The following is a 23,877-nucleotide window of genomic DNA, read 5'->3' on the forward strand; positions in this document are numbered from 1 at the left end:
TCTCTCTCTCTCTCTCTCTCTCTCTCTCTCTCTCTCTCTGTGTGTGTCTCTCTGTCTCTTTCTCTCTCTGTCTCTGTCTTTCTCTCTCTTTTTTTTTTTTGCTTTTTGGAGGGGGGAAGGTAGAGCAATTAGAGTTAAGTGACTTGCCCAAGGTCACCGGCTAGTTTTTTTGTGTTAAGTGTCTGAGGTCGGATTTGACCTCAGGCCCCTCCAGGGCCGGTGCTCTATTCACTGCACCACCTAGCTGCCTCTTAGTTTCAACACTACATTCCTTGGGGGGAAAATTATTGCCATAATTTGTTTTTACACCACTTACATTTCTCAAGACTAACTTTGGATGTTTACTAGCAGTGTGACCTTGGGTAAGTCAGTTAGGTCAGCCTTAGTGTTCTCATCAATAAAATGGGGATACCCATAACACCAACCTCCCAGGGTTGTTGTAGGGATCAAATAAGATAATTATAAAGTGCCTAGGAGAGTGCCTGGTTCCTAGAAGGACCATATAGACATCCTCATCATCACACCATCTTTATCATTGTTTGTATCATTATGTACACATAATTGTCCTTTTTCAGGCATTTTTCAGTGGTCAGTATTTGGGGGTGAAGGTAAGGTGTGGCTTGTTTAATTTGGTTACTGGTTAATGGAGATGAAGCGATGTGATGCTGACAGTCACATGGCCTGAGAATTCTGCTCTCCTCTGGATTATAAGCCCATCGCGATGCAGAAGGCGCTCTCACCGACAAAACCATGGGTCAGGCAAATATTTGTGGACACGCGGTCATGCTGACGTGTATCTCCCTGCCTCTCCTCAGTAACACACCTGCATGCTAATGATAATTGTCAGATCCCTAAACATACCTGCACCACCTCACAGGATTATTCTGAGGAAAACACTCTTACATTTGAGGAACAATGATGATACAATGTAGAAGTAGGATGATGGAACAGCTCCTTTGGTGGAATTGTTCCTTTTTGTTCTCACTCTTCGTTTCTTTTTTTTAATCAAATGCTTTATTAACTTCTGGTTTACATCATTCGTTTCCACAAGATTTTGAGTTACAAATTTTCTCCCTGTTTTTCCCCTACCCACCACCCCAAAATAGCAATCCCACTTCATTCTTAGTTTCTTGGGGAAAGGGATATATGCACATGAGAGTATAAATACATTATAAGTATACATATATGTACATACACACATACACATATACATACAATACTTACACACACATATATGTCCATATGTGGGGAGGCTTAGGTGGCACAATGGATAGAGAACTAAGCCTGAAGTTAGGAGGACTCATCTACCTGAGTTCAAATCTAGTCCCAGATACTGTGTGACCATGGGCAAGTCACTTAACCCTTTTTGCCTCAGTTTCCTCATCTGTAAAATGAGCTGGAAAGTAAAATGGCAAACCACTCCAAGAAAGCCCTAAATGGTGTTGTGAAGAGTGAATGCTACTGAATAACAGTTGGACAACAACAGAAACAAACTGTATGAACATAGTAAAATTGTGCATTGAATAAGAGGAGCCCAGACCCTGGGGCTCTAGGCACTGGCTATGCCATTAACTTGCTGTGTGACTTCAGGTTAGTTGTTTACCCTTTCCAGGCCTGATTCTGGGGTGAGGGAGGACTTGGTGATGTCTGAAGACCCTTTTCATTTTAAAGTCCTGCAGTTCTCTTTAACTCTGGGCCAATCTTTGCTTTCCCAGATAAAAAGAAGGCATCACACAGTTTGGGGTCCAGGAAAGCTTGGTTTTCAAACCCACCTATGACACCAACAGGACATTTACCCGACCCTAGACTTGTTGTTTAACCTCTGCATGCCTCAAACAACTCTCTGACACTTATGGAATATCTACAAAGCAAGTTGCAATCTGCATCAGTGGAGGGAAGATCCCCCCTTGCTGACATGAAGTACATAGGTTATACTAGCAAAAACAAAACAAAACAAAAAACCCATGTTTAAACTTAACTCTGCCACCTTTCTCTTGCCAAGTGTAAATGGATTCGTGGGGGATTTATTTACTGTCTACTATGAGGAGATAGGTTTACATAATCAACTGGGATTCTGAGTGGGGGATTCATAACCATGTGTGGATTGAAATGACAGTATAGAAAAAATAGTACAGCTTGTCTCCACCATTGTCAGGTGAATTGTTATGGCGGTGTCATTAGAAAGCCCCAAGCAAAAGTATGGTAGTAGTTACTGCAATCTTCTGGTGATACTGCTTGGGGCCGGAGTAAGAAGTGAAGGTATTTGTTCTTTAGCAATTTCCTGACCAAGGGATACTTGGGTTGTTTTTCCCTTTCTTTCTTTAAAAAAAAAAAAAAAGAATCACTTTTCTTATTATCTCAATTCGAAGCTGTGTTAGACTCCTTGTAAAGCATAAGATCATGTTTAAATTGTTAACTAGACTCTCATTCTTGGGGCTACCTTAACAGCAAATGATTATAACTTTCTTTAGATGATGTGGCTATTGTTAGCGTAGCCATTGGATTGCAAAACATCATTCTTTCTGTAAGTGCTCTGCAAGAGTTGAGTCATTTAATTTAAGATAAAGGAGTGCAAATATTTGTAATTTATTTCTCATTTTTTTGCAATTAAATAATAGACTCATAACATTTTAATTAATAATAACTCATCTGGTAAAGATTTACCTTCAGCAATATGTTTTAATGCTTCAAACTTAAATATTTAGGACCTTAAAGGATATTATTGGGATGGAAGAGTTCATATCCTAGGTGAAAATCTGCTGAATTTACTACCTAGGAAGATTGTGTTCCCTTAGGCAAATGTAATTAGGTGTTTTGCCAAATACTCACAAAAATCAAAGCTTAAAATAAACAAACAACAGACCTTCCAGATCCTCCATAAACTGGTTTTGGAATTTTTGCCCAAAATGTCAACATACAAATGATATGAAATAATCTCAGTTTTTCAACTAGAGGAGAGAGAGAAAATGGCTTCAGCTCCTATAGGACTCATCAAGACCAAAGAAGATTTTTCCCTTCACAATTTTTTAATCACATTTTTACCTAGACCTCTGCAGTGCATTTATCTTGCTCTCTTCATAAACTATAGCTTGAAAGAAGGAACCTGAAAGACCATCGAGTCCAATACCTTCATTTTACGATAAGGAAACTGAGGCCCAGAGAGGTGAAATCACTTGCCCACGGTCACACAGGTTATTAAAGAATCAGAACTGGAAGTCTAATCAAGGCCTTCTTAGTACAAATCTGGTTTGACTTCACCATCCCACGTATGTAAATGTATTTCCATCTGAATTGCATCATAAACTTGAGAACAGGGGCTGTTTTGTGTACATATTTATATCCTGGTACCTACAAGTGTCTGGAATACAGAAGATGAAGTGTTTGTTGAATCAAATTAGTAGCATGACATAAAAAGTACTTCAGCCAAGGGTAGATTCAGAGCCAGCAATAACTAACATCTTAGGTTTAACCCATAAAAACCTGTTGTAGTTATTTGAGCAGAAAGGTCCCTGCTGGGTTTCCTAAGTCATATTTTTGCCAGAAGAAGATTGTTCGTGAGTCTTTAAAGTATCTTTTCCAGATTCCCCGTCCTCCAACGACAGCATATTTCCTGGCTTCATCTGACTAAGGGACTAAATAGTCAAGTGTTCTCTGTGTTTTTTTTTTGTAAATAGTCACATCAAGCCCAAGGCCAGTTAGCTTTTTGTTAGATTCGGTTCATTCCAAATCATGTTGGAGTTGTTAGCACCTAGGAAGAGAAAAGCATGTGACATTTGGAACATCAAACATTTCCTGGAGTGAGTAATAGACCAGATTGGAAGGAGATAATAGGAAACTGAGTGCTTGTCAGCCAGAGGGTAATGTTTAATAGATGTGTAACACCTGCCTTCCCCAAGTGAGATCTTTAATGGTATTCTCAGGCATAGGCCCTATGTAAGACTTAGGGTATGTGTGTAGAGATAAAGGGGAAAGCAATGGAATGATCATATTAATGTGTACCCTCATCCTTTTTCAATTCTTTTCCCTCTTGGTCCTACCTCCCCCATTCTTTTAATCATCACCTTTCATTCCTGTATTTACATTCCAGGTAGGGAGGAGGAGGAGAAGAGGAGCCAGCCAAGTCATTTTAAAGTAATTCATATACTTGGCAAAAGTGGGGTGAAATTTAAGCATCCCAACCAAGAAGGACAGCAAGCATTTCATCTTGCCCTCAGCCCTTCTCAAGCTGGAGGGCACTGTGGATGTGATCTTTTCCATTAGATATTCACAGCTTTCTCTTAGTTCTCTGTGTCTTCATTTTCTGTTTTTCATTTGATGGTAACAAAGTGATTCCAAGGACTACCTACAAAAAGGCATTTACAATCTGTGCTGTTGCTTTATTTGTCTTGGGGTGGTGGGGAGGGCTGTTGGTGGTGCTTGATATATATCTTTTGTTAGCAAACAAGAAGGGGAATGATTTGCTTAAAGGATTCTTTCATTTACTTGGTTAGGTGCTTTTAAATTAAGGAAGATCTCACTGACTCATTTGTCTATTTAAAGTCCTTATGAGAATGCGATGGGAAACATTTCAAGGGGAAAAATAATTTTTAAAAATTAAATATATATTATCCATATCTGCATTGCAGAAACATCTACAGTCTTACTATGGTCTGTATTCAAACCTGGAGTCAGAGTGAAGATAAAAATTATTTTGCTTATAATAACAGCTCATATTTTGTAGAGTTTTTCTTACAATGACCTTTACAATAACGTAAAATAGACCGCCACAATTTTCATTGGGCAAAGAAAAGGGAAAAAACTCACTTTTTTTTGTCCTTCAGATAGACAAGTTTGCTATGCAGGCTTTAGGAATCCTTTAGGAATATTTACCTTTGGCAATATGTTTTAATGTGTGCTTCCTGGACTGCTAAAAGTAGGGATAGATCAGTGACTACACCATCCATCAAAATGCCCCACAGCCATTATTCTCCTTCCTAGTGGAAGGATTTTAGCTCTATTAGAAACTCTTTGGATAGAGCCAGGCCCAGGTCAGCAACTGACAATTTATTCTTCTACAAGTTATACACAGAAGGAATCCCTTTCCTGATTTTTAGAAGAGAATTGTTCCTAATGTCTCAGGGTTCATATGATATGACATTACTAAAAATCCCACCACTCATATGTTTGCTGTTTCCATTTTGACTTCCTAAAGATATTTATTTTATTATCCATGCACAAAATTGTTGAAATAATTAACAGTCGGGATGAAAGGCAGGCGTCTCTCAGGATAAGAAATTGAGAAGATCTCTGTTCTTCTGTCTAATGTATAAACTAAAAGTGGTTACCAGAGTAAATCGGGTAGTGTCAATATAGCCTAACACATTAGAAAATCGGTCTTAAGTACTTTCTTAATAGTATGAGGGAAGTAGCCATGGTTGGGGAAAGGTGGTCATGGGAGTATTAATGCTTGGGGGATGGGTGGGGACGGTGGAGTAATTCATGAGAGTCTTTGGAAACACCCTGTGATGGTAGTTTTTAAGATTTGTGACCTAGCCTCAGGGGCTCAAAAATCCTGTGAAAGTCAAATGTCATGATTTTCATTATGAGATAAAATCCAACCCTTCAATCCCAGTGTAGTTCAGATGTGAAAGTACTAGATTGTAGGAAGAAGATAATGCTTAATAGAATGGCAAGCTCAACCTGTTGCCTGCAAAATAACTCCTTGAAAAATATACAGGCTGGAGATAGAAAATGAGGGAGAATACTCACATTAGTCATTTGGAATGGCCAGGACACATGACAAGGCCAATTAAATCATCAAACTAAAGACTACAAAATTACACCACACCAATCAATCAGTAAGCATTTATACATAGCATTAATGGTGTGCCAACTACTGGTCCAAGGGCTGGGTTTACAAAAGCAAAAATGAAGGTTAATCTCTGCTTCTTAAGAAATTACCATCTAGCCAGTAGTAACAACAGTTACATATAAAGTGTGCAAAATAGATTTAGAGTAACTTGGTTGGGAGGCACTCGCAGTTGGGGAGATCAGGAAAGGTTTCACGAGCAAAGTGGCACTTAAGCTTACCTTTGCAAATAGGATTCTAAGGGGCAGAGGTGGAAAGGGAACACGTTAGATGCAGAATATAGATGGTATGCAGGCCTGGAGATTGGGAGATGAAGCTCCAGGAATGAGGAATAACAGGAAGACCAGTTTGGCCTGGACCATAATGTGTATCAAGGTGAATTATATAAAATATGGCTGGAAATGTGGATGGGGTCAGGATGTGAAAACATTCATGGGTTTTCTTTGAGTCCAGCCTTTCAACTTCTAGTCTACTTAATTATACTATATTCTAGCACATCTCTCCATATGACTGCAATTTTTAAAAAAAACCTTTACTAAAACCTAGGTAAATTATAGTCAGTTTTCAGTATTCCCTAGTTTGCCAGCCTAGTAACTTTAGAGGAATGTTCCTATAGATCTTTACCACAAAATAATTTAAATTCACTCAATAGTTATTAAATTCCAACTGTGTGAAGGCCACATTGCTAGGAGCTGGGGAACATTTTTGATAAGACTTAATATTTGGGGAAGGGGATGGAACCTATAGAAATAAAGGAAACAAAATAATTCTTTAGTGCTTAAGAGATAGAAGCAGTTTAAATGTTGTGTGGAGTTGAACAGGTGGGAAGTTATCACCAACTGGCGAATCATGGGAGAATTAATAAGAGGAGGGAGTCTTGACATTTGAGGTAGGTTTTAAACGATGAGTAGAAATTCAACAGATGGAGGAGGTGTGGGCATTTCAGGCAAAGGTATGTATGAGCAATTATATAGTCAGGAGAAATGTAGGAAATGTATAAGGCCAGATGTCCAGTTGGGCTGAAGCATAACGTATGTTGAAATCAGTCAAGAAACGAGTATTAAGAGCCTACTATATGCTATATACAGTAGTATGAGATCAAACTGGAAAGATGGGTTGATAACAAATCCTGCAGAATACCAATACTCATTAGGACAAATATTTAAACTTGGTAGGAGACAAGTCATTGAAGGGTGTTCAGTAGAGAAATGGCATGACCAGATCTATGCAAGGGGTGTATTCATTTGGAAAGGTATTAAGTGGATTGGAGTAAGGAGAGAGAGTGGATACAGTAAATTCTATTGAGATGCTATTATTATTATTGTACTGGTGGATGAAGGCCTGAACAGTTTAGTAGTGAACAGTAGTGACAGTGAGACCATAGAGGAAGGGGTATATGTTAGACACTGTGGATCTGGAATTAATAGGATTTGGTAATAAATCAGATAGGAGAGGTGAGGGAAGAGTGAAGAGAATCAAGCTAATATCTAAATTTAAATATGGTAGAAAATGAACTGATGATTGCTTATGTTTTAACCAGTTACTGAGCACTCTGGGAAAATAAAATTAAAGAAAGTGATCTTTGAAAGTAGAGATTAATGGAGTCATTGGATGTGTGTGTGTGTGTTCAAATGAAGTCATTGTCCTTGAGAAAGCAAAGGATAACAGGACTGAGATGGTAGTTTTAGTTTTATTATGAAAATATTTAGTTCTATTAATAGTGTGGTAATGTTATATCATCAAGGGGAATAAGATGCAATGATATGCATCAGATAACAAAGCATCCTAATCTGTGTTTCGTCTTTAGTATAACAAAATTTCATTTACCATCATTCTTTCTCTACTTCGGATACTTTTAAAATTATGCCCTTCATAATATATGCTACCCACAACACTGCAAATATGATCTGATTAAGATTTTTTTTTTAAAAATGGGACTATTCCCTCTAGTTCTGGACATCATGACTCACTCAAAATATTCTAATATTAAATTAAACTTTTGGATAGCAAACATCACACTGTTGACAAATAATGCATTTATCCTTCATTAAAAGACTCAGTTCTTTTTCAGACAATGAAAAATGTTTTCTAGACATGAATTCCTATTCCTAAACCTATGAAGTTAATTTTTGAACCCAGGTAGCACTTTACATTTATCCATATTAAATTTTGTTTTAATGTATTTGGTTCAATGTTCTTATGAATCAAGTTCTTAAATATTGACTATCATAGAACATATTATCTATTGCTTCCAAATTGGTATCATTTGCATACTTAACAAGCATTCCATCAAATTTTATCAGGGTGTAATTTAAGAAAATAAAAAAGAGTTCAGCAGTACATAGGTAAGCACAGATTTCCTTAAGGCACTTCTTTGGTGGCCTCTTAACAAGATGATACAGAACCATTGATTCTCTTTGAGTTTAGCCTTTCAGCTACATTTATATTTACTTGATTGTTCTGTAATAATTTTGCTAAATCCCTGTAAAGCCAAACATGAGCAGCTTTCCAGAGGACTGCTGCTGTGAACAGCTTTTAAGATTCTGATTACAGAGTATAGTGAACTCTATTTATTCAATAACAAATCAGAGCAAAATATTCACAGTAAATCAAGGTACAGCATTCACAATGTTACAGCTTATCACAGAAAATCAAAATACAGCATTCACAACAGCTTATCACTAAAATGGCCACATAGTTTTCACCAGAGTGGTCACAAAGTTTTGAACAAAGTACATTCATTTAGTCAATCAATCACTTAGTAACTCAATCATTCAATCATCCTTAAGGAGGCTCCTCCTTAAGGGTCACAAAATACAATAGTCAAAGTTCTCCACTCATGGGGCACACTGAGTTACACTATCAGTCACTACTCAGAACTCTCTTAAGGGGTAGTGTAAAATACACAGACCATCCACCCCTCAGTCACAAATAAGTTACAATCTTCTCAGTCAGTACAAATATCCAAGTAAAGTCTTCTTTCAGCTTGACTTGAGGTAGTCTCTCAGATTCCCTGCATCCCCTTCCATGGTCCCAGCTCCTACCTGGATTCAACAAACTGTCACCAGGGTTCAAAGGCAGACAGTTCCCAGTTCCTTGTCTAGCTCTCCTTGCTGTTCCTATCCCACACTGAAGCTTACAGTGTCCAGTCCACCTTAAATCCTTCACAGAAAAGTCAAGGCTTAACAAAGCCACAAACAGAGTCATCCAAAATAACAGTATCACACTCATGCTTCCTCAGTCTTTGGCAGTTCCCAGGAGAAGCTGGTGGCTCCCCGGAAGAAGCTCCAGCTGGTTCCCAGAATCAAAATCATTTCACCCAGGATCTCAATATAAAAATCATTCTCTCCAGCCTGGGCCTCTCTTCCTCAGTCATGGCACACGGCATTAGCTTACTGTTTCAGCCATTTCCTGTTTCAACCCCTACCTGTTACATTAGCAACAGGAGTTTGTAACCTTCTGTTTCTTTAACAGTGGCTTAATTTGAACTAGGTGCTAAGTACCTCTTAACTTTCCAATACAAAGGGATCTTTAAATTTCATTACCATTACAATCCCACAGGCCAATTCTACTGGAAAATCATAGCATATATACAGCTTTCCTCTTGTCTACCACTCTAGTAACACTGTCAAAAAACAGAATGAGGTTAGTCTAATGTGACCTGCTTTTACAAAATAAATTATTGATGCTTTCTACTTTCTACGTGATAGCCATTTCTTGGCATGTCAATCTATCTTTTAATAAAGAAAAATAGTTTAAAACATCATGAAAAAATGATTGCATCTGAAAGCGAATGCATTGTTCCATCTTGACCTCTCTGATGAGACCATGCTAGAACTTTATGATGGCTACTTCCCTTTCTAGATATATATTAACCATCCCTTTATGAATACATTTTAGGATTTTCTAGGAATCAAAGGCAAGCACACTGGTCTTACTTTATAGGCTCCATCTTTTCCCATTTTTGAGAACTGGAACACTGGCTCCTTTTGAATGCTGTAGTACCTCTCCCATTCCCTTGTTCTTTCAAATACATCTCACAATGGCAATCAAAATCTGCAACTTCTTCCTAGGATGTAATTCATCTCGCCCAGGCTCCTTCAACTCACCAAAATCAGCTAGGTTTTCTCTTGCTATCTTCTTCTCTTGAAGTAAATTGAGCATCTGCTTTCTCTCCCTCATCCCGTACCATCTCCATTCAGAGCAATAGTCCAATAGCTTCTCCTTCCCCCAATGTAGCTTAAACAAACAAATAAACAAACAAAAACCTCTTGTTGTTATCCTTAATGTTTTCCCCTTAGCCTCAGCTCATTCTCTGTTTGAGTACCTCTGTCACTATAATTCTGGGACAGAATTCCCATAGCCATCCTCAGTGACCTGCCCTTACTTTTATACATATTTTAAAAATTATATTTGTTCAGTTCCCCATGCATTCCTGTCAAACTTTGGGGGCAACTCCCCTTTTTCCCTTTTATAAGAATTATTTCTCTTTTTGTCCTCAGAATTTTTCTTTGGAGCATCTCATTCCTTCTGTGTTGATTTCCCCTGTAGAATTTTAGATCTTGTGATTCTATTTTTTCTTAACCCTTCCAAACCTACTCTCCTGAAATAAAATATAACATATCAAGCTATTTCTGACTTTTCTCTCCTCCTCTGTTACTATGCAGACTCTAAGATTGAGTCATGGCATCACCCCATGGATCCCATCACTTATGTCCCATAGATTAGCTGCTGCTTTTGGGTGAGAATTGGTTTCTGAATATTTCTCCTGCTGTTTTCCTCACCTTCTGAAGGATGATATTGTCATTACAGCTTTTGACAGAGAATTCCAGCAGATGTCCATATAACTGATAATAATCAATCAATAGTATAATTATTATACTAAACTTCCATGCCAGGTTTGTGAACTGTTTCCTAAACTTATATATTTATTTCCTCTTTCTGTCTAAGTGGTGTGTGACACTCTAATGAGAGATTTTAGTTTTATATACATATGTATATGTATATATACACATATATATTTACTCATATATAATGATATTTGCCCAAATACTCTCCATCTTGCTTACCTCCTCTAGTTTGCTTATACATGAATATATCGCCTTAATATTCTTTACTACCTTCCCCTTTTCACTTAGCCATTTTTTTTAGTTAGAGATATTTGTTCAGAGTTATTTTCTGTTTTTGTTTCTCCTCCCACTTGTTATTGGTAATACATATGAAGTCTTATCTGTCCCCTTGTCATAAGATCTTTTGGTCATCTTTTTTTTTCACATACTTTGTGAATCTGTTTATAGACATCAGAGTCCATGGGTTTTATTCCTGGATCGTTTCTGGGATTTTTTTTGTCTCCTGTAAACTTCTAAGTGTTTCTAGTATTATGAAGTAGAAGAATTTTGTGGAAAATTAGAGAACAAACTCTAGGAAATGTCGTTTTATTTACATACATCCACATACTATATTTACATATATATTTCAAGAAGTGATTGGCACATTTGTCAAACATATGGAAAGTAACCAATAATGTTTAGTGACATATGGAAAAGAACAGGTGGGGGCCTCATCATGTCACCTTTGTGGAAACCAGACAAATGTACATTGTCTATATGTCTTTCAAGAGGAATTAGGTACCTGGGAAAGCAGAGGAACCTAAGAGTCATTCTGAACCAAATCAATAACATACCGATGCATATGAAAAAAAATAATTTCTTTGATAATTAAATAATATGGTCAGTAATAGGTTAAAATATTTCTTGCCATCAGTTCAGGGTATTGGATATCAAAATGATAGATTAAAATTATTACATCATGTGGAGGTAGAATCAGAAGGAAAATAGAAGCACCAATTTAATGAATTGTTTAGGGAAAAAATGTTCTGAGTGCAAAAGAAAAAGTGGAATAGGCAGGTTTGGAGAATTCCTTATAAAATTAGTTCAGCAGAAGTTATAATGTATGCAAAGCACATTGTAATTATAAAGTGCTCTGCAAAGTCAGCAATTATTATTAGTCAATAGGGCAAAAATGAGCACTTTATAAAAGATATAGAAATAAGGAATACTTTAAGGATCTGGGATATCCTGGAGTACTCAAAGTAAAGTAGAAAAAGGACTGACTGCAGTCAGGGAACTGGATTCAGATCCTACCTGGGATACTTACTAACTGTGTGATCTTAGGCAAATCTCTCGAACTACCTGTACTCCAGTTTCCTCATTTGTCCAATGAAGAGGTTGGATCAGGGGTAGGGAACCTGTGGCCTCCAGGGCACATGTGACCCTCTAGGTCCTCAAATGTGGCCCTTTGATGGAATCCAAACTTCACAGTTTCTGTTTGGATTCAGTCAAAGGGCCACACTTGAGGACCTAGAGGGCCACATGTGGCCTCCAGGCCGCAGGTTCCCCACCCCTGTTAGACTCTTTGGCCTTTGACATCCCTTCTAGCTCAGGATCTAGAAATCTGTTATCATACAATCATAGATATAGGGATGGAAGAGAGATGATCTTGTCCACTCTGGTGCATTTACCAATGATAGCTTTACTAACACCAATAATAACTGTCTAGAAGCTGGTTTGTATGAATTGTGCCTGCCCCCTTCCTTCAACCCACCCCCCAAAAGACCCCAACAACAACATAGCAACCTTGCAGTGATTAGTATCTCTGAACTTATATATATATATATATATATGTATATGTATATATATATATATATCAATCCTCAAATGAAAGACAATTTGTCACAGATATCATGCTAGAAGCCTGTAATTGTGCTTTAGTGGAGGACAATTAAGGAATACACTGTGAAAATTAAGCAAGAAATACCTTGGGAAAGCTGAAAGTAGAAGCGATGAAGACTATCAAACCTGTCCAAAGATGTTTAGAAGGGGATTTAAAGAAGACTATAGGAGAGCAAAAAACCAAAAGGTAGCACTAAGGAAGGAGATAAAGCCCAGAGGAAACAACACAGAATTTAAATCAAGTATCTCAATGACACTGAAAGATGACAATAAAGGAATGATAAAAACTCATATGACTGAGTTCTACATACAATTCTATAATGATCTCTAATCTACAACATGGTCCCATGAGACAGCCTATGTAAAGTGCTTTGTGAACCTCAAAGTGTTATAAAATGTGCGTCATTCTTGTTAGTATCCAAAGTGGCCACATTCAACCATGAATAAATCTGGAACTGGTCCCAGAGATAATTTGGAAATGATTTCTTCTGGGAAATCACTCTTTATCCTCAGGATGACATGGCAAGGAGAAAGGTGGAATTTTTGTTTGTTTGTTTTTTGTTTATTTTTCAACACCAACCATGTAATTAAAAATGTTCATCAAAGATTATTCCATGATTACTGCGGGATACACAAAAATATCCTGGGTCACATTACTTATAGCTGGGATACCTTGTGACAGGAAATATACAAGCCAATAAAGTAAAAAAAAGATATTTAAAAAATATATTCTTTCATTCACTAGCTCTATAGTAAGATCCCATTCTTTGTAAAGCACCAGGCTAGGTTCTGTGGTAAAGTAAAACACAGATATTATTCTCAAGGATTTTACAATCTAATATTGGGGAGAGATGTGTAAGCAAATAGCCCTGATAAAAGGGAGACTTTGTTGTTCTTATTCAATGGAATCTGACTCTTTGTGACCCAATTTGGGGTTTTCTTGGCAAAGATATTGGAGTGGGTTACCATTTCCTTATCCAACTCATTTTATAGATGAGGAAACTGAGACAAACAAGATTAAGTGACTTGCCCAGGGTCACATAGTTAATAAGTATCCGAGGCCAAACTGGAACTCATGGAGTCTTCCTGATGCCAGGACTGGCACTCTATTCACCATGCCACCTAACTGCCCTAAAAAAAAGGGAAAGTTAGCTAAGTGGAAAGACATAAAGCAAAGTAATATAAGAAAGTAGAAATATGCAGAAAGAAAGATCACTGTCACTCAAGGGGCCAAGCCTACCATCAGGGAAGGCTTTGAGGAAGAGATGGCACATATGTTGGGTCACAGAGGCAAGGTCTAAAATAGAAAGGGATTTACAAGAGAGTGGACTTCGAAATTAAGGACTAAGTTTATGGAATGAGCAAAAGTTCAAAGAGAGGGAGATACTAAAATAGAGGATAGAAAATGGTCCCGTTTGCCTGGAACTGTGACCTGTCTATGATGAGATATTCTGTGCTGTAAGTAAGCTTGGAACCAACTTGTGGAGGGCCTCGAATGCCAGTATTGAGAGTTTGTAATAACAACAACAATGATAATAATAAAGATGACAATGATAACAAAAGCTAGCATGTATAAACATTTTCAAGTTTGCAAGGTACTTTAAAAATATTCTCTTATTCTTTCTAGCACTTTCTAATAACAAAGAACTAGAAACGATAATGGTAGACATGTACATGGTGCTTTAATATTTGCAAAGAGCTTTACAAATATTACCTCATTTTGTCCTTACAACAGCCTGTAAGGTTAATGGGATATAAGGTCTTCCCTGCCCATTAATAGGCCTCACATGGAACCCTGACATAGAGCCAATTAGGCTCTGGGCCACAGGGATCCCTCCAAGCTTCTCAGCACCAAGCCAATCAACTCTTTGATTGGAAACAGTAGATGATAGATAGATGATAGATAGATAGATAGATAGATAGATAGATAGATAGATAGATAGATAGATAGATAGATAGATAGATAGATAGATAGATAGATAGATAGATACATCATTGCCTGGAGGGAGAGTGTGGGCAGAGAGAGATGCTGACTGAGAGAGAAATAGATGGAGGGAAGAACTTACCTAGGGCAACTTGCTTGTGGGGAGACTTGACAGAGAGAACACTTGTGATGTCGGTGCTCCCTGGATTCCTGGATTGGTGATGAGTATCTTACTAAACTTTGCTTTTTGGCATCTTAATAGCCACATCCCAAATAAATACTTTGGTATTGTTTTGGAGGAGGAGGGTTTATTATATTTTGCGAACAAACCCTGGGAATATGTATGCATATTCATAGCAGCTGCTATGGGTATCGCATTGTCATTACACAGCCCTAGCAGGTAGGTACTATTATCGTCTTCATTTTACAAAAGCAGAAACTAAGGAAGAAAAAGTTTAAATGATTTGTCCAGGGTCACACAGCTAGTAAGTAAAGTTGAATTTGAACTCAGATCTTCCTGACTCCAAGTCCAGCATTCTATTTACTATGCCACATAACTGCCTGTTTATGGTTGATTTGGTAGGTATAGTTTTGGAATAGATTAGTTGTGTGCTTAGGGAGTGGTCTATTAGGAAGATTATTTGATCAAGCAATAGTAAGAGTGAACTGGAGAATAGACTGGTTAATATTGAGAAAACTAGTTAAGAAAGGCAGTATAAAACAAGAAAACAAACAAACAAAAGCAGCATCATGGTCTGGGTGAGGAGGCTTGAATAAGGGTGGTTGCAGTGTGTCTGTAAAGGAGCTGTGAGAGGTGATCGCTGTTTTCAGTGAAGAAGCTAAGATTCGAAAGTTCTTTGGAATCATTGTCCAATTAATTACCATCCCTTCCCAAATATGCTGAGACTGTATCTTTATTCTAAAGTACATCAAGGAAGATATCCTAGCAGGGAATTAGCATGATTCCGATCCCTGTATTCAACTATTGACTATATCCTTTCCTTTTGCTGACTATCAGAAAAAATGCCTGGACTATTGAATTCCAATCTGTGTCCTATTTGTTCTCTATGAGAAATTGTTCAGTGCAGAGAAATGTAATACTACCCTCAGTACTCTTAAAAAGAATTGATCAAATATATATAGATATGGGATTCATGTAGCATATTTTAAATTTTTTATTGATATATTGTGCCTTTATAGTGCCTTCACTTCCCAATACAGCCTTCCATCCTCTCCCTGAAAGCCAAACCATATAACAGAGATTTTAAAAAAAACAGCAGTAGTTTGGCAAAACTGACCCTGCCATTATACACAGATTGCACAGCCATAGTCCCCCAGTTCTGCAAAGAAGGGAGAAAGGTGCATTTTCATGTTTCTTCTTTGGCAGCAAGCTGGGTCATCATGATTTCACAGCATTTCATTTTTTGTGGTTCTCTCTACTTTAAATAGCATAATTATATGACTGAAATATTCCATATTACAATGGACATAGAAGCCATACTCCATATTCTATTCTCTCCTGTGCTCCGCCCCCAACACTCCCAAGATTATATTACATTTGCAGGCCAGATTTGAGGAGTAGAAGCAAAATGCAATAATTGAAGTTGCTGTCACATAATGGACTACAGATGAATTTGTAAATAATAAGATGGCTTGGTCATAGATATTATCCTGAAGCATCTATAAATTAATGTGAGCGTGGTTAGAACAAGAGTTCTTAATATAAAGTCTCTGAAGTTTACTATTTTAATAACTGTATTTCAACATAGTTTATTTCATTTATAATACTGTGTATTTCATTTTATACATTTAAAAACCTCATCCCAAAAAGAGGTCCATGACACACACCAAAAAAGGTTGTCTGAGGGCAAGAAAATGGGAAAAATGTCACCTTGGTTATGAAGTTGAGATTGTTTAAGAGAGACATAAAAGACAGAAGGTTTTAATAACATCAAGAAATAATTGAAAATATAAGAATATTTTCACTTCATCACTTTGTAGTCAATGATATATGGATTGGAATGTTGGTCTTAATGCCAATCAAGATTAAACAATGAATGTCTAACTCAGTAAGCTTTTATAATGTGTAAGAAAAATAGTTACTGCCCTCAAGAAGTTTGCATTCTAATCCTGCTCAAAAAGTAGGGAAGATAGATAGATAGATAGATAGATAGATAGATAGATAGATAGATAGATAGATAGATAGATAGATAGAGATATGTAAAGTTTTGCTTTGTTTTGACCTGCAACTTTATCAATGTAAGAAAACTCCACCATTATAGACAGGCAGTATACTTTCAGTTTATAATTTTATAGTGTTATTTGTAGCACTAAGAGGTTACATTACTACCCACTCTTCACACAGCTAGTATATTCCAGAGAGTCTGATTGAATTGGATTACAAGAGCTGATTGTTACATTTTCAGTGTGAGGATTTATAACTCACACTACAAATCAGGACTTGGTTTATGTTTTCTGGGTAGTCCAGACCAGAGGTTGCCAAATATGGCTTCAAGGACCAAATATGTGCCCAAACTGTGAAAAATTATTCTTAGTTCATGGGCAGAACAAAAATATGTGGTGGGTCCACAAAAACAGGCAGCAAGCTGGACTTGGTCCTTGGTACATAGTTTTGCTCGCTTAGTCACTGGTCTAGCCTTAAGACAGTGAAGGAGAAAATGTTATAATGCAGATTAAATTTAGAATGGTGTTTGTTTCCCAAAAAAAATGATGTTGTTGTATATAAATTTTTTTTTTAGGGAAGAGATGGTTGTTAAATATTTGCCAACATGACCCTCACTTGAATATATATATATACAAACACACATACACACACACATATTCCTATTCTTAGGGTCAATCTTTCCTGTCTGTAGCGGCAAGCACCCCAGCATCCCCAGGGTGGCTGCCAACACAGGTTCTTTGATCTGTTTTGCTAAAGGAAAGCGTCTCAAAATGGGTTTACAAGCTTACTTTAATCAATCAAACATATATCGTTTACCTAGTTCAGGGGGAAAAGGTCAGCACCCCGAACTTCAGAGTACACAAACAGAATTATCAAGACAGAGAAACAGATCAAGCAGACTCTCCAAACTGTCCAACCATTACATCAAGAGAATGTAACAACCTTCTTGACCCACTGCCCAATCAAAAAGTATCTCCTGAGAAACAAGCCTTCCACCACAGGCTGCAGGTGCTAATTTAAGCCTAGGGGCAGGGAAGATCTTAAAAATTTACATTCCCATTACACTGTCCACTATGGTTCTCTAATTTTTATACAAAATTTTGCTTTGTAAAAATACATCAAATAAAGAAATGTTCAATGCTTATTAATATTAAAAATAAACAGCTTATCAGTTTTTGATAAACCGCAGTTTATCAGATGCAGAACAAAGATGAAGTAAAGCAATTTATATAAACAACAGATCATCTGTATGCCTGACTGAATAGATACCGAAGTATATAATTGATGAATTTAAATGTGGTAGGGAATTTGTGTGTTGATTTTCCCAGTAGAGTGTAAGCTGCTGGAGGGCAGGGACCATGTTTTTTGCTTTTTTTGTACACCCAGCACTAAGCGCCATGCTTGTCACAACACAAGCAGTTCAATAAATAGATCAACAAATGAATGAATAAATAAATAAACATGAATAAATGAATAAGTAAATAAATAAATAAATACTTGTTGACTGACTGAAGGAGGAGCAAGCCAAAGCAGGAATACTATGTTTGAGCTAAAGAATAGTGTGAATTTATTGAGTAGCTTTTGTAACTATATGGAGAAAGATAAATGAGATAAAGATTATCCATTCTCTTCTTGCGTAACTTTGGGCAAACTGTTTCATCACCTTGTTCCTTGTGAATTGGTCAGTCAATAAATCAAGAGACAGGTTCAGCCAAGGAAAATGTGGATATTAAAAAAATAATAATTCAGCAAAACTGACTGTGTGGCCTGATACCAAGGACCTAAAAGAAAGTAGAAAGTAGTGATTAAGAAAATCAGTGTTCCATGGAATCTCATAAATTCCATCTTGTTTTTATTATTCATAATTTGATGCCCAGGTAGATCAGTATCTAGAGTCCACTTAGGGAAGTCATTCCAAGCCAACTCTTGAATCCTGCCTCTCATTTAAAAAAATAATAATATTAAGAGTACATGGGGAAGGGAGTGGCATTGATAATCATAAGCACATAGGTTGATGAAAATTAAATGTTAAGTAAGCATTTAGATCATCTTTTATAATTTTCACTTTTCTTAAATCCCTTTGAGTTGTCAGTGCTGAGTGACTTCTTCAGAAAATCGCTGTATATTCTTAGGATTTCAAGTGAGAAAGAGCTACCTGACAAAGAAACCAAGCATCCAGTGCTATTTATTAAGCAGTGACTAAATGCCAGGCCCTGTACTGGGCACTGGGGATAACATTGCAATGAATGAATCAATCCCTACTCCAAAACAGCTTGGATTCAAATGGAAGACAACAAAGACATAAATGTATATACAGAACATATAAAAAGAGATTAGATAAGTGCATGTTAGTTAAATATAAGGTAGCTTTACAGGGAAAGCAGTAGCAGTTGAAATCAAGAAAGGTGGGGGCGGCCAGGTAGCACAACGAGTAAGAGCACCGGCTCCAGTGTTGAGAACACCTGGAGATCGAATCCCGGGCTCAGACACTTAGCACCCACCCAGAAACACCTGGCCATGTAACCTTGAGCAAGTTACTTAACCCCAATTGCTTAGGGGCGGCCAGGTGGCTCAGCGAGTAAGAGCACTGGCTCCAGTGTCGGGATGACCTGGATCAAATCCGGGCTCAGATACTCAGCACCACACCCAGAAATAATAACTGGCCGTGTAACCTTGAGCAAGTTACTTAACCCCAATTGCTTAAAAAAAAAAAAAGAAATCAAGAAAGGCTTCATGGAGAAGATCACACTTGGGCTGTGTCTTGAAGGAAGAGAGGTATTCTGTGACATAGAGGTAAGAATGAGTGCCTCCCAGGCACTGGGGACAACCATTGCCAAGGCAGGGAGACAGGAGCTGGAGTCCAAAAACTATAATGAATAATAAGGAGATTAATAACAAAACATGGCACCATCTAATTTCCTTTTAGTTTTAGTATTAAATTTTTTATATTTCCTCATTGTCTAGTGACCTCTGACATAAGCACACACAAGGAGTTCTAACAGGCATACACAAGAGATTAGTCAAGGACTGAAAACATATTGTCAAAACACAAGTGCTGCTAATTCTGGGGTGGAATTGTCACTGTCCAGCCCTTTAGAGAGTTCTGTGTCTAAGATATCAGGCAGTTCATAAGATAGCGCAATACAATAGACTTTCTTCATAAATGCATATGAACTAGAAGAAGCCAAATATAAGCAGGAAAAGTCAATCAGATAGTCAGACTCCTCAAAGTGCCATTGACTCACTTCTTAAAGAGGCCTATTCATTGAATGGGTGTTAACTCACTCTGAGTACCTGAAAAGGCCTTAGCCTACAAGGACCAGGGGGACCAGGGTCTCCTGTTGTATCCTGGGCCATCTCCAGTCATTTTGATGAATATCTGGCCACTGAACCCAAATGGTTGTGGAGGATAAAGTGAGGCTGGTGACCTTGCACAGCCCTTCCCTCACTCAAATCAAAGTCAACTGCAATTCATGTCATTTCCCTGATGCCATGGTCCTCTTCAAAAAACAAAGGACAAAACACAAGCCTAGCTGCAAACAGGTCTTGGCTGTGTGTGTGTGTGTGTGTGTGTGTGTGTGTGTGTGTGTGTGTGTGTGTGTAGACTGATGGATAGGTACAATAGATATAGCAAGGTGGAACAGTAGATAGAGCACTAGACCTGGAATCTGGAAGACCTGTAGTTCCAATCCATCCTTAGACACTTAGTATCTGTGTGACCCTGGGTAAGTCACTTAACCTCTGTCTGCCTTAGTTTCCACAGTTGTAAAATGGGGATAATAATAGCATCTACCTCACAAAGTCATTGTGAGGATTGAATGGGATTATATTTGTAAAGTTCTTAGCACAATGCCTGTCACCTAGTAGATCCTTAATAAATGTTTGTTTTCCATATAGATATATATACACATACAATCATCTTCATTTCCTACTATATCCTTCTATTCTTCCCTAATTAGACAGCCTTCCATTATAATAAAGAAAGAAAACCAAAGACAAACAAGTAAAAAAACCCAACTCTTAAAACAAATAAGTTTAATATCACATGCAGTGTCCCACACACATAGTCCTCCACCTCTGAAAAGGAAAGAGATGCATCTTCATGTTTCTTCCTAAGGACCAAATGTGTTCATTACAATTAGCCAGCATTTAATTTTATTATTTATTCTTTTCATGATTGTAGTCATTGAACATATTGATTCCCTGGTTCTTCATACTTCACTTCTATTAGTTCATAATAATCTTTTCATTCTCTGTATTTTAAATGATACACATCTTTTTTATGACGCAGTAATATTCATTAATTCTATGTGCACAGTTTTATTAACTATTCCCCAATCAAAAGGTACCTATTTTATTTATAGGAAGCTAAATGTCTCAACAGTGGACATAGAGTCAGAAAGACACGAGCTCAAATCTGGCCCCAGGCACTTATTGGCTGTGTGACCCTCGGAAAGTCACCCTCTGTTTGTCTCAGTTTCCTCATCTGTAAAATGGAGATAATAACAGCACCTACCTTCCAGGGGGTTGTTTATGGACCAAATAATATTTGCAAAGTGCCCTGCTAATTTTAAATCATTACATAAATGCCTAAAGCACTATATAAATTGTTTCCAGTTCACTGATACTACAAAAATGCTGCTATAAATATTTTTGAGGTCTTTGGGACCTCCTTAGCAAGTTTGTTCTCTTGCCCAAAGGGTAGGGACATTTTAATCACTTCATGTCATAATTCCAGGTTGCTTTCCAGAATGATCAGACCACTTCACAGCTCTACTCACAGTGCATTAATGTGCCTGTCTTTCCACAGCCCTTCCAATATTGACCATTGTCCTCATCAGTTTACTGGGTGAAAACTAAAACCTCTGAGTCAGTTTGAGTTGTATTGCTCTTACTACTGCTATGTCACAGTCTTATGTATAATTGTTAGTAGTTTCAAATTCTTTTTTAAACGTTATTTTTTATTCCTCTTCTTTGACCATTTATTCATTCAAATTACTTTTCTTGCCATCAATACATTCAACTTAATAGTTACCATAGTGGGTGGCGAGGTGGCGCAGTGAATAGAGCACCGGCCCTGGAGTCAGGAGGGCCTGAGTTCAAATCCAACCTCAGATACTTAACACTTACTAGCCATGTGACCTTGGGCAAGTCACTTAACCCCAATTGTCCTGCCCTTCCCCTTCTAAAAAAAAATAGTTACCATAGAAGATCCAGAATTGTGACTACCTGCCAAATATCCTGGACTATCTCCTCTTTTACAAGGTTATCTCCAAGAATCCTAAAAACAGGAAAGAGGCCGATGTGCTCACAGGGCCTATTGGCAGCATGATTTCCCCATTCCTACCAGGTTTATCTTCTGGGCCCCCCCAAAAGCCCAAATCTTTGTGACCAACTCTGCTGTTTTCAATTATAAACAATCTACCTAAAACAGGATCCATTAGCAAGAACAGTTACTATCAACTTGAACAAAAATACTCTCACGTCTGAGAAGATGAAAATCTCAGAAACTACTTCAAGTGGCAGTAATACCTTGTTTTCATGTTTAATGCCATCCTGCTCCTCAAGAGCCCAACTGCCCTCCCTTCCTGTTTGTTGGAACTTGCTTGTTGTTTGAACCTTAATGAGACTGTCATTCACAGACACATCAGTGGAGTTCAGCTATAGCAGCAAAATTCCAGTGTTTGTTTCCAAGTTCCTATATTCTATAACACGGGGGCTTACTTAAAAAAGAAGTCAAGGCATGATAGAAATCAAAGAGATAAAAGAGATTTAGCCCAAATTTAGACAAAATTCTATGTAGCTTAAGAAATTAATGGGGTTTTATTTTAGTATCCTTATAGATCTTTAAATAAAGAGAAATCTACTCTCTCACTTTAAGAACTCATCCCCAGGTTAAAAGAGCCTTCCCTTTTGAGTATATATATATATTTTGTCTCTAATCTGAATCTATTTAATAAAGTAGAAACCCATTAAATAAATTCCACCCTTGTTAGAAGGACAGTTGGTGAGAATTCCCTATATAATTCATATCCCAAAAGACTGGTAGGCAGAAAATTACCTCCCAGTTATCTTGTCTTTAGGAAAAGATACAAATATTTTGGAGAAGACAGATTTGAGAGTATCATCTTCTCATTTCAATGCCTCATTTTTGCATGGCAATGACCTTCAGAGACTTATACCACTGGATAGTATGGTAGGATCTACTAAGTTGGAAAGACTTGGAGTGTGGTCCAAGTGACAGACTGTATTTCTTGTCCAAATATCAGCTAAGGAAAGCCTGGAGAAGCTCATCCCCAATGGCCTGGCCAGGGCTTGATGGATTCTTTCTTCATGGAGCCCATGAAGCCCTGAAGAATCACTGTCCACTCTATGTTATGTCCCTTGGGTTATTTTTAGGTTTATATTTTGGAATCATCTCTTCTGCTGACCAAGGAATGCCAGGGAATGCTGAGCTGGACATGTAAGAGGAAGGCAAAGGAGTGGAATAGTGGGGTTGAAAGTGAGTTTTTGGCACTTTGCCTCCCTGTCGGCACTGTGGCCTTTATCCCATTCCCACTCCCTCCCCTTATGCCTAGTGAGCTGGACGAAAGCCAAGACATTTGATGGACATTAATGATCAGATGTTGGGCTGCTGAGTCTCTTGTGAGAACTCTGCTTGGTGCCTCCCCTCCCATCATCACTGTCCCTTTTCATTTTTTTTGCTTCACCAGCTTTGGCTGCTGAGTATATATTTGGAGTGTTTGCCGGAAGCAAGCAGCGTCTCTATAATCACACATTGTCTCTTTTACACATGCACGCACATACATACATTTCTCTACTCCAAAAATCAAAGGCATATGTTCACCAGGAGGGAAGAGAAGGGGGAGATGAATGGGTTGGCATAATAAAAGCATCAGTAATAGGTATAATGACATTAACCAGGTCCACTAGGGAGGCATGTATTTGACTATGATAAGTTGGAATCCTGGGGGAGCATTGGTACCAGTTAGCCTGTTAACAAATGACAGGTTGCTGTTAAATTAGTTTGGCAGTATTGTGAAAGTTGGAAACAATTTATGAGTAGGAATAAAGAGGAAAGGAGGCCTTTAAAAAGCTGGTCCTCCCTAACCTAAATTGATTTTAACTGGGATCTGTTCAAAATGTCCCTCCCTTGGCATGTATCTGCAACCTGGCATGACTGGCTAGC

General features: G+C 37.7%; 1 protein-coding gene across 1 annotated transcript in view; it reads left to right on the plus strand.

Moving 5' to 3' along the window:
* The window catches only part of PCSK5 (proprotein convertase subtilisin/kexin type 5), a 609,050-nt gene that overhangs the window by 244,664 nt on the left and 340,509 nt on the right, over nucleotides 1-23,877 (plus strand). The gene's annotated exons all lie outside the window — the stretch shown is intronic.

Source organism: Petaurus breviceps, unplaced genomic scaffold, assembly GCF_028583685.1.
Source record: "Petaurus breviceps papuanus isolate PSGF00001 unplaced genomic scaffold, PetGlider_PUasm1.0 175, whole genome shotgun sequence".
Lineage (NCBI taxonomy): Eukaryota > Metazoa > Chordata > Mammalia > Diprotodontia > Petauridae > Petaurus > Petaurus breviceps.